This window comes from Herpailurus yagouaroundi, unplaced genomic scaffold, assembly GCF_014898765.1.
Source record: "Herpailurus yagouaroundi ecotype Mexico unplaced genomic scaffold, PumYag 186, whole genome shotgun sequence".
Classification (NCBI taxonomy): Eukaryota; Metazoa; Chordata; class Mammalia; order Carnivora; family Felidae; genus Herpailurus; species Herpailurus yagouaroundi.
The window spans coordinates 40518191-40529163 of NW_024412417.1; positions in this window are offsets into that span (position 1 = coordinate 40518191).

Here is a 10973-nt window from a genome sequence, read left to right on the forward strand (position 1 = left end):
ATCAATTCACCCAGACCACTGGGTCCGGAAGGGGGGCCATCTTGATCTACACCCACAGGCTTTTGCTGATGCCTGTACCTGAGACGCCTTCTCATTCTTGCTCTTCCTAAAGGCATCACATCTTTCCTTCCGATACCCACCACACACACGTTGGCAGCCAAGCATGATAGAAAGCAGCAGAACGTAAGAGCTCAGAGCTGGAACCCTGTAACCAGATGGCCGATTCAAATCCTGGCTCTGGCATTTATTAGCTCTGTGACTTAGGGCGAGTTCCTGAAACTCTCTTATCCATCTTACCCTTCATTTATAAAACGGGGCGGAGGATGGTGAAGGTGGTGGTGGTGCTGCTGCTGCTGATGGTGACGTCTACAGTACAGTTGTGTGGACTGTTCACTGCTCCAGACCGCTTCTATATGTAATGGGCCAGGAGCCGCCCTGCCTGCCCATGGATGTGAAGGGCCAGTGAGTTCGTCCACGTGAAGCCCTGGTTCAGTGCCTGGCCCACACTCGGCACCCGAGAAGTGCAGGCTGTTATTATATACATCACAGAACCAGCCCAAAGCAGGGCAGTGTGCTAAGCGCTCAGGGTACAAAGTTACAAGTCTCTGTGTACCGAGCGACGGGGAGGTGAGAGGGGCAGGGAACCACACCATTTCACCAAGTTGTCCTGAGCGCTGATCAGGGTACTGTCATTAGCCCAACGGGGACAGGAGACAGCAGGAACCGGGACTGAAGAGGAGTGGGTCTTACGGAGAACACAGGAAAGGCGTGTGAGGGGAAAAAGCAAGTGGGGATGACAGTGAGATGAGGGGGGGACAGGAGGGCATGGGGCAGAGGGAAAGAGAGAAGAAGGGGCAATTCGAGACACAAAAGGCTGGAGAGGTTGGCAAGAGGCCAATACCCTGGGTCTCACTGCCTTCCCTGGCAGGAAAGATCTTAAGGAGGTCGCTAGTACAGAACTGACATCAGAGCTATCACAGTAGCAGGGGCGGGGGGTGGAGGGGACGCACTGCAGAGGACCGACCTCCTTAAAGGGAACCCTGTCTTAGTCCAGAGACGACATCCCCTTTGTTACCCCCAGCTAACAAAGACTTCCTGAGCACCCAGACCTATGGGGCTCCTTCTCTGGGGTCATTTGAACAGAGACCTTCCAAGCCTGGACAGCAATGCCATCGGTGGTGGAGCCTTGGATAAGTCACCGCGCCTTCCTAAGCACGGCGCTGGTGGCCTCAGCTCCCAGCTCTAGGCGAGAGCTGTAAACAGCAGAGAGGACCGTGGGCACTGACGCTGGAGGAGGAAGGCAGAATCGGGCAAATACCACAGTACTTCTGGGCACACCTGAACCTTAGCACGAAGTGGCCTCTCTTCTAGGCTGATCCTCCTCCGCTCCAGGCTGATCCCTCCACCTGACCTCTCCAACACTCTGTGGACCTGAGTCTTTGGCCTTGGGAGGGTCCATCCCTCCATCCCACCTGAGGCCACAGGCTCGGAGTCTCGGAGAGGATCGCTGAGGGAAAAGCCTTTGGGGATCAGGTCATCCAAGCTTCTTCTTTTATAGATGAGAAAAATGGGGTCGGAGAAGGGCCAGGGGGTCCTGTGGTTCTCCACCGAGTCGGGAATGGTGGGGAGCCTGCTCTCTGACCTTCAGACCGAGGCCCCTTTCCTTTCCATTCTGTCTCAACACTTCTGTTCACCCGGCTGTCCATCCATCCAGCATTTTTTTTTTTTTTTTGAGAGACTGTGCATGAGCCAGGCAGGGGCAGAGAGAAAGGGGGACAGAGGATCTGAAGCGGGCTCTGTGCCGACAGCAGTAAGCCCGATGTGGGGCTCGAACTCGGGAAACGCAAGATCATGACCCGAGCCGAAGTCCGACGCTCCACGGACTGAGCCACCCAGGTGCACCCCATCCCGCATTTTTTAAAGCGATGCCTTTTCCTCACTCGGCCCACACGATCGAGCACCGGCTCGCCACCAGGCACCGCACTGGGCACGAGAGCTCACACGTGTCTGATCGAGAGCTCCCCGTGGAGCGAGGTAGACAGAAAGGCAAAGAAAGAATTCTGGTAAGATAAGCGTGGTGGCTGTCCCGGGGCTCTAGAAGCCTGATGAGGCATAGGATGGGGAGTGCGAGGAGGGAAGGGCCGATTCATCCTCCAGCCAAGGCCGAGAGGGCAGCAGCTGCCTTTCCAGGGGCCCAGAAGCCTGCTCCCTACCAGTCTGGCCAGCAGCACAAAAGCAGGAGAGGAGGCAATCCGTGTGGCCGGGCCAAGGAGCCCAGAAAAGCCAGAGGTAGGTGGGAGGGCCCGGGGGCTGGGACTAGGTTTCCCAGGGGGTCCAGCCTGTGGAAGAATGTGACCAGAGGTATCACCTGACCAGCCCCCTGACCTCTGGCCATGGGCCCAGCAATGCAGACCTAGGGTTCTCTCCGAAGCAGGACGGTCAAGGAATCAGCTTCTGATCTTTCCATTGCTGCTAAGACCCCAGAGACTTGGGGCAAACCTTTTATTCACTCTGACCCCTAGTTTCCACATCCATAAAAAGGGGTTCTTCTTCACATGTATTTACCCTCTTATAGGTAGAGAGACGCCTAGGTCGTTTCTACCTATTGGCTCTTGTGAATAGTGCCGCTGAGAACATTCACGTCCATGTGTTGGCATGCCTATTTTCGGTTATTGGGGGCACATCCCTACGCGTAGGATTACTGGGTCATACGGTGATTCCGTGTAACTTTTTGGGGGAGCCACCAAGCCGTGTGGCACAGCGGGCATACCATTTTGCATTCACACCAGCGGGGGAAACCGGAGTCTGATTTCTCCATGTCCTTGCCAGCGCGTGTCGCATTCTGACTTTTTGGTTCACGGCCATCCTGCCGGGTGTGCAGTCAGAATCTCAGCAGAGTGACGCCTAACGATGTTGAGCATGTTTTCACGAGGGCCTTGTCCGTTTGTGTATCTTCTTTGGAGAAATATCCGTTCAAATCCTTTGACCGTTTTTAAATGGGTAATTGGGTTGCTTGCCTTTTTGTTGTTGAGTTGTGGGAATTCTTTATATATTCTGGAAATTATCAGGTATGCGATTTGGAAATGATTTCTCCCAATCTGTAGGTTTTTAAAAAGAATTTATTTTTAATACTAGTTAGAAATAATTTTTTAAAAAAGTGTCATGTGGGGCGCCTGGGTGGCGCAGTCGGTTAGGCATCCGACTTCGGCTCGGGTCATGATCTCACGGTCCGTGAGTTCGAGCCCCGCGTCGGGCTCTGTGCTGACGGCTCAGAGCCCGGAGCCTGCTTCCGATTCTGTGTCTCCCTCAGTCTCTCTGCCCCTCCCCTGCTCATGCTCTGTCTCTCTCTGTCTCAAAAATAAATCAACATTAAAAAAAATAAAAAATAAAAAAATAAAAAAGTGTCATGTGTAGATAGATTTAGTATCACCCCATCTGCCCTTCTCCTTCCCTCCTCCTTTCTTCCTCCTTCTGTCTCTTCCTTCCTCCTCCTCCTCCTCCTCCTCTTTCTTTCTTTCTTTTCTTTTGGACATTAACTATATTCTAGAAACTCTGCTAAGAAGTTTTCGCACATTTCAATGTGGAAATTAATGGTTGCAAAATAACAAGCCAGTAAAATGTAAAAATAGATCATCCTCTGTGATGGCAACTCTGTTAAAATACACCTGCAAGGAAGAGGGAGGGAGAGGAAGAACAAATTACTGGGTTCTTCTTTCTTTCTTGTTCCCTTCCTGCCTTCATTTCTTTCTTTCTTCCCCCTCCCCCTCCCTCCTCCTCCTCCTCCTCCTCCTCCTCTTCCCCTTCCTCTTCTTCTTCTTCTTCTTCTCTCTCTCCCTCCCCCCTACCCCGACCTCCACAGAGAAAGAGAAATGACTTTATATTTCCGTAAGAGATTCCATTCATAACTTTCAGGAGTTTTCAACTCCTTGGGGATGCCTGGGTGGTTCACAGAAGAGCATTGCAAACTGTCCCTTTGTGGAATAACGGAGCCGGTCATCCTCAGGGTGATCCGTGTCTCCCACCCACTCGGGGGACCCTGAGGCCTGGGAGCGCCTAGAAGCCTGGCCGAGCCTTGGCCGTGACAAAGCCTGAGCAATGGAAACTCGGGCCTTACCATTACCCATCCGTTCCATTCAAACCTCTCCGATCCCCTCACACGTGCATCGTGCTCCCGGACCAGGCTTTCCGCTCACTTCTGGGAATGCAGGATGGTCTCGGTCACGAGGGGCTCAGTGCCCAACTGGGGAGACGCCCCCCCCCCAGCCCTTCCCCCAGCCCTGCCAGCAGCTGGACAGTGTGCAGAGCTCCCCATCCTGAGTCCCAGCCTTGTCTTTCTCTGACTCACTGCTGTCCTGTCTCAGCCATCAGCTCGGGTCTGCTCCCCTGTTCCTGGCCGGGTGCTGCTGTACGAGAGCAAGGGTGTGGGGCACTTTGTAAAGTGCGCATGTGACGTAAATATGCGTCCAACCGCCACGCCAAGTGTTCTTCTGGAGGGGGGCACTTTGGGCTTCCTCGCTTGCTCTGGGCTGCACCCTTCAGTGCCCTCTGTTTTCCTGAGAATAAAGCCCAATCCCCCCTCCCAAATTCGCAAGAGACCTGGACCCCGCTGCTCCGACCCCCGTCTCTCGTTCCTGCCTCCCTGCCTCGGTGTCACGGGGCATCTGCCGCTTCGTGATTGTGCCACACCCTGTCTCGCCTCTGGGCCTTTGCACGTGCTCGTCCCTCTGCCTGGCATGGTCTCCCACCGTTGCTTGGGTGACCATCCTTACCCCTCACGGCTCAGCCTCTTCCTCCAGGAAGTCTCCCTTGACCTCCCTAGACACGCTCAGGCCCTGTGCTCCACGGAACCCTGACTTCCTGTAGCCACGTGTCACGGTGTCTTCCCATGGCTGGTTTGACCACCTCCACTGGAAACACAAGACGGTTACATCAGGACAGCACAGGAACGACTGCCCGCCCACGGCTGTCACGGAGCTCTGCACTCAACGAACGTGGACGAATGAATCGATATGGTCCGTACCCCCAGGCTGTCCTGGGGCCTCTGTATCCGCGGCCCAGACCCACGGTCATCAGCCCCAGGAGGCTGCAGCCTACACATGGGTGTGTGTGTGTTTTCTCATGTGCTTTTCAACTGCTTGCTGTCTGGCTCCCAACCAAACGCAGTGTTGAAAGGAATCCTGCCGAAGGCGGGTCCGTTGCGCCCTCTGGTGGCCACCGTTGCTAGGTGGCCGGGCCAGCGCTCCTGGCGGGTCAGAAGGGGAGCCTTTGGACAGCTTGGGCTTTCCCAGGGCAGGACCCGCTCTACCACCTGGGACCAGCCCCTGGGGGCTCATCTCCAAAGTGCTTCAGTCTAGAACAAAGCTGACAGTCCCCTGGTCCCACACTCTTGTGGGGAACGGAGGTGTTTAATTCTCAGCCAGGACTCGTGAGCTCAGTACCTTGCTTTTCAAGTCCTGGGTGCACCCCTTCCTTGCTGGCAAGTTTCTTCACCTCCCGGAGACTGTCTCCTCATTAAGTTCTCCTCTCCTGGGGGGACTGTGCTTCTTGGCAGAATTGACGCAGGATTCAAGGAAATTCATGTAGGCAAAGCACTTAGCCCATGTTGACAGGGTGCAGAAGGGAACCATGGTCATTATTAAGAATCTCCCACCTCTCCTGGTGTTGCCGCTGTCTGGCTACCTGCCTGTCCCCCCACTGGACTGAGGTCTTTGGATGGCAGAGACCTCATCTTGCCCCAGCCCCAGCCCCCAGTGGCCCTAGGTGAGTACTTATCAAACGAAATGCATGTAAACCTAAAGTGTGTTAGTTTCCCCCACAATCCCCCGAGGCAGACAAGTCTGGAATCCTCATTCCCACATCACAGAGAAGCTCCACGTCTGGATCCGGGTCTTGGACCCTTGGGGCCTGTGGGGGTCTATGATCCAACCAAGCCCTCTTCTTGGGGGACCTCTGGCGGGGGGGGGGGAGACCTTCCAGCAATCTACAGATCTACACCACACAGAGCTCCCTGTTCCAGTTAAAGTTTCAGGAAAGCCAGTTCAAATGTTATAAAACACGGAGGGGAAGGAGTTCTCGGAAGTCACGGGTACCCACAGGAAGGCACCCTGGACATCTGCGGCTCTGCAGACACCCTCGGGGCGTCCAGGCCTCCGAGGCGATAGTTTTCCCAATAGGTACGCACCCCTTCTGGAAGCCTTGAGAAAAGATGTTCTCGGCCGATAGCCATCGCAACCCCTGGCTTCGGTCTTCCGCGCTCCGGGAAGTGTGCCAGCCACACGCGGGGAGCGCCCTGGCCCTGCGAAGAGGCAGGCTCGCTGCCCTGACCTGTGAGGCATGCCTGAGGGTCCTGAGGACCCTGCTACCCTCCCAGGCTATGGTCACTTTCCTCTCGCTCCCAGCAGCAGCGTCTGGGGTGAGCGCTGCGTCCCTATGGGTCCACGTGGATGTTTCTGGACTTCACCCTCCCACCCGTTGTCCCCAAACTTTTTTTTTTTCTGCACCTGCCCTGCGGTTACCAGCACTGTCCCTCTTCCTGGCACCTGCCACCTTGCTGCCTCCTTTCCTTCATTCCTGGCGGACTTTACAGTAAGTGTGTTTCTGCCCAGTTTGTGCCCTTATCCCGCTGACCCTAGTGTCCCCGTTTACACACAGCACCTGCCCTCCTGGGCCCTGTTCATCTGCTCTCTCCCGACTTCCCCTTTCCGCCTTCCGGCTCGCCATCACCTAGACCTGCTCCATCTCAAAGGCCGTTCCGACAGCTCCTGCCACATTTCTCCCTGAAGTCATCTTGTTCCTGGCCTTGGGGACACCTCACAGCCCCTTGGAGCCGTGGCCTCTCTGTTCTTTCTAGCTCCCGTGTCCTGTTCCTCCCGAGACTGTCCCCACTCACCTCCTATGGTTTCTCATCCAGACCCACAGCCTCCCTGGTCTATAACCTGGCAAGGTCCAAGTCTCCGTGTCCAAGCGGCAAGGGTCTCGGGGCCGCAGTCCCACCGTGGCACGGTGAGGCCTGAACTAACAGAGAGACTGATCTGGGAACCTGTTGCTACTTGTACTCTGCGGTCAGGCTGAATCGGAGGACGTGGCTTAGAACCACAGCAAAAACTCCAGTTGTCTTTTGCCCATCGCCTCCCCAGATGCGGCCTCCTGCTGGTTGCCAGTCTGGAGTGAGCCCCGTGGAGGCCCGGAGATGGGGAGACATCGGGGGAGGGCGTACTTCCCAGAGCCGAGCAGGACGGTGGCTTCCTGAGCTGCCTTGCGGTTTTTACCTCATCATGCCCCCTCCCGCCCCGCCCATGACCTGCTCTAAACCTGATCACCTCCCAAAGGCCCCCCCTCCAAGCAGCATCACCCTGGGGGTCAGGACTTCAACATAGGAATGTAGGGGACATCACCCGGTCCATAGCAGTGGGTTGGGGTTGCGTACGGCCAGTGTCTGAATTATTCCATGTGCTCACGGGACGTCAGGTGGGGCGGGCGGTCAGCATCTCTGAGAAGCAGGTTACCTGGGGTTCAGCCATCCTGTGAGGACCCAGTGTCTCAGCTGAGGACGATCAGAAGGGCTTCCCCTTATTCTATGGGGCTCCAGGGCTTGGGCGGGTCTGGGAGGGGGAGCGCTTAGAGGGAGGGGAGCGACAGGGGCAGGTGAATCTATCAGCATCATCCCACAGATGGAGATCGTGAATTGGGGTGACAGAACCCGGGCCCTGGGGATGCCTCTACTTGGCAGGTGTTGTTGCATCAGTGAACGAAGCAGAAGCAGAAACAGAGGCGGGTCCTTGGTCCTTCCCCAGCAGGTGCAGAGGGACCCTGGAATCATTGGGGGACATTTCCTCACCGGGCCCCTACAGCAAAGGTGCCCTGGACCTCCCATGACCTGGACCTCACTTGGCTCTGAATACACAGAACATTTCCTTTTGTGACGCGACCTGTAGTGAATCCTGGTGTAGGTAAACCAGCTTCCTAAGGCGTGGTGAGGACAGCTGAGGGGGTCCCCCGTGGGCCGGGCACCAGAGGAAGCGGGGACACCCTCCACCTTGCTGGGTGACGCTGTGTCTCACAGGACAGGCACACTTCCTAGGCACTTCCTCACGGACACGGGGGCAAAATGACTTTTGAGGCAGATTTGTCCCCCTAAACACTGCGGGACATCAACAGTAACGAAAAAGGCAGAATTTTATTTTTATTTTTTATTATTATTTTTTTAAATGTTTTTATTTATTTTTGAGACAGAGAGAGGCAGAGCATGAGCAGGGGAGGGGCAGAGAGAGAGGGAGACACAGAATCCGAAGCAGGCTCCAGGCTCCGAGCTGTCAGCACAGAGCCCGACGCGGGGCTCGAACTCACGGACTGTGAGATCATGACCTGAGCCGAAGCCGGACGCTCAACCGACTGAGCCACCCAGGCATCCCCAAAGGAAGAATTTTAAAAAGGGAGTGGCACGTGTGGAAAACATGATTGTTGAGGTGGGGTTCATCTCTTCTCAATCAGTGCATAAAAGTCCTCACGTTTTAAAATCAGAAGCAGGTAGAACGCTTCTTCCCAGGAACTTCTTTTTGGTTCCAGGAGCTCTTTGCTGAGCAGCCAAGCGTGTGTTTGGGGCCGCGTGAGGGGTGTGTCTGGGGGACCTTCCCAGGGTCCCCAACACCCAATCCTGGAAGACCTACGTTTGTGGGAGGCGTGGGGGGTGCACAGCACTGGGCCTGGAGGGCTCTGGCTCTTGTCCTCTGTGTCTGGGCAGGTGCCCGAGGGTCCTGAAGAAACGTTTTCAGGTCCTCAGGGCTCCCCGTGGAGGGTCCTAGCTAATTCCTACCCCTTCCTAGGCTTTGCCCATGGGCCTGGGACTGGGTGGATGAGCGCCCACCCGGCTGAGCGTGTCGCCACCTGGTGGCCCCTTTCCCACATTGCAGCTATAATGGGAGCTAGCCCAGGTGGGAACTTGGGGGAGGCCAGGTCTCAGTGGAGGGAGCCGGCGCATGTTAACAATACCTGAGAGAGGGGCCCTGATGGGGTGAGGTTAGCCAAGTGATGGGAACAAGGAAAGGGAATGTTAAGAGTTGAAGAAACCACTTGGAAAGAAAGCAGCACAAAAGCCCCCGGCAGGGGCAGGGCAGGAGAGGGGGCAGAAGAAATCGGACTGGGTGCCCCAGGGGGCCTCACGGTTTTGCTGGCATCTCCTTCTCTCTTCACGACTTTAATTTTTTTTTTTAACGTGTATTTATTTTTGAGACAGAGAGAGACAGAGCATGAACGGGGGAGGGGCAGAGAGAGAGGGAGACACAGAATCGGAAACAGGCTCCAGGCTCTGAGCGGTCGGCACAGAGCCCGACACGGGGCTCGAACTCACGGACCGCGAGATCACGACCTGAGCCGAAGTTGGACGCTTAACCGACCCAGCCACCCGGGAGCCCCGTCTCCTCACGACTTTAATAACAGCTGACATCTACAGGAGGCTCCCTGAGCACTAGATTCTCTTCTTAGCCTGTGGTGTGCATTCACTCATTTAATTCTCAAGCGTGTTTCTAGGGTAGGTACCCCCTCACCCAGACTTTATCCACAAGGAGCTCGGGCACAGAGAGGTTCAGGGACATGCTCAAACTCGCACAGCTAAGTAGGAACGCAGGCAGCCCGACTCCAGGACACCTGTGTTCCTCTCTGTCCCCTCCTGCCTCTGAGGGCTGCTTTCCGAAGTTCACCACAAACTTCCCAAACAACTTTGGGAAGACGTCCCTAAGGTCCCAGCCTGGGAGACGTCCCCTGGGGAGGCAGCAGAGTGACAGGGAGCCCCGGACTTCAGAGGGAACGCTTGCTTTGAACCCCACCCCTGCCCTCGTCTGGCTTTAACTCTGCACCTGTTTGCAAACATGGAAACCCGGGAACCATGCACCAGCTCCACAGGACCGCTTTGAGAAGTCAAGTTCACGCCCAGCAGGCCGTTGTGAGAACCGACACGAATTGGGGACTATCACCATTTACACTAATTTTACAGTATAGAACCCCAAGACTGGATTTCTGGACTATTCACAAAGTCAGAGACTTGTGCCGACTTTGGATCAAACTTGGGATTCATCCACGGATGTACCTGTTTATTGCGAGGAGATGAACCCTACCTCGCCCACCCTGGGCCCCGGCCAAGGCTATCTCATTCAGCGACTGTCTGAAGCGGCCGACGCAAATCTCCTCGGGCGGGCCTCCTGAGTGATTTTTATTCTTGACCTCACACCCCTTCTGACGGCTGGCATGGTCAAGTCCATTTGGCAGATGGGGCATCAGAGGGTAAGAGAGGTGAGGTGGTTCGCCATAGTCACACAGCAGTGAGAGTCACGGTGGCATTTGAAAGGCTAACGCTCTGCTTCCCGAACCTCTGGGCACTTGGTAGGGACGGACGCAGAACCAGGAGACCCTCAGCCGGGGAGCCACTGGGGCGTTTTTAGGCCGGAGCAGAACCCCTGACCGGAAGCTGTGGGGCGGGGGGCAACATGAAAGCATGCCCCGCCCCCGCCCAGAAACACCACAAACACACCCAAACGATAAAATAGCTTTTTTTTTTAATTCACTTTGATTTGGATCATTGGAAATGTCCAACAATAAATAAAACAGAGCAAAGGCTGAGGAAGGCGGACTCTGGCTAACTTCATTCCAAATGCATCCAGATTAGCGCTCGGCTACAAAACAAACACGAGGCGAGAGGGAAAAGAAAGCAAATTTTACGACGACGACGAGGAACCAAACGAGACCGCAAGGAGCGGAAAGCGCTCGGGAAACTTTGGCTTGGACGTGAGTTCAGCGACGTGCTGACGCGGCTGGGGAGGGCGCTCGCCTCCGGCGGGGGGGGGGGGGGGGCGGGGGGCGAGGTGGCAGGTTAGAGCTGGCGTCGGGGTCACGGCCATCCGCAGGTGGACACAAATGAGGGCAGCTGAGCCAGGGGGTCAAGTTCAACACCAGTGCAGGTCTCTGACGGGCTGAGAGGGAAG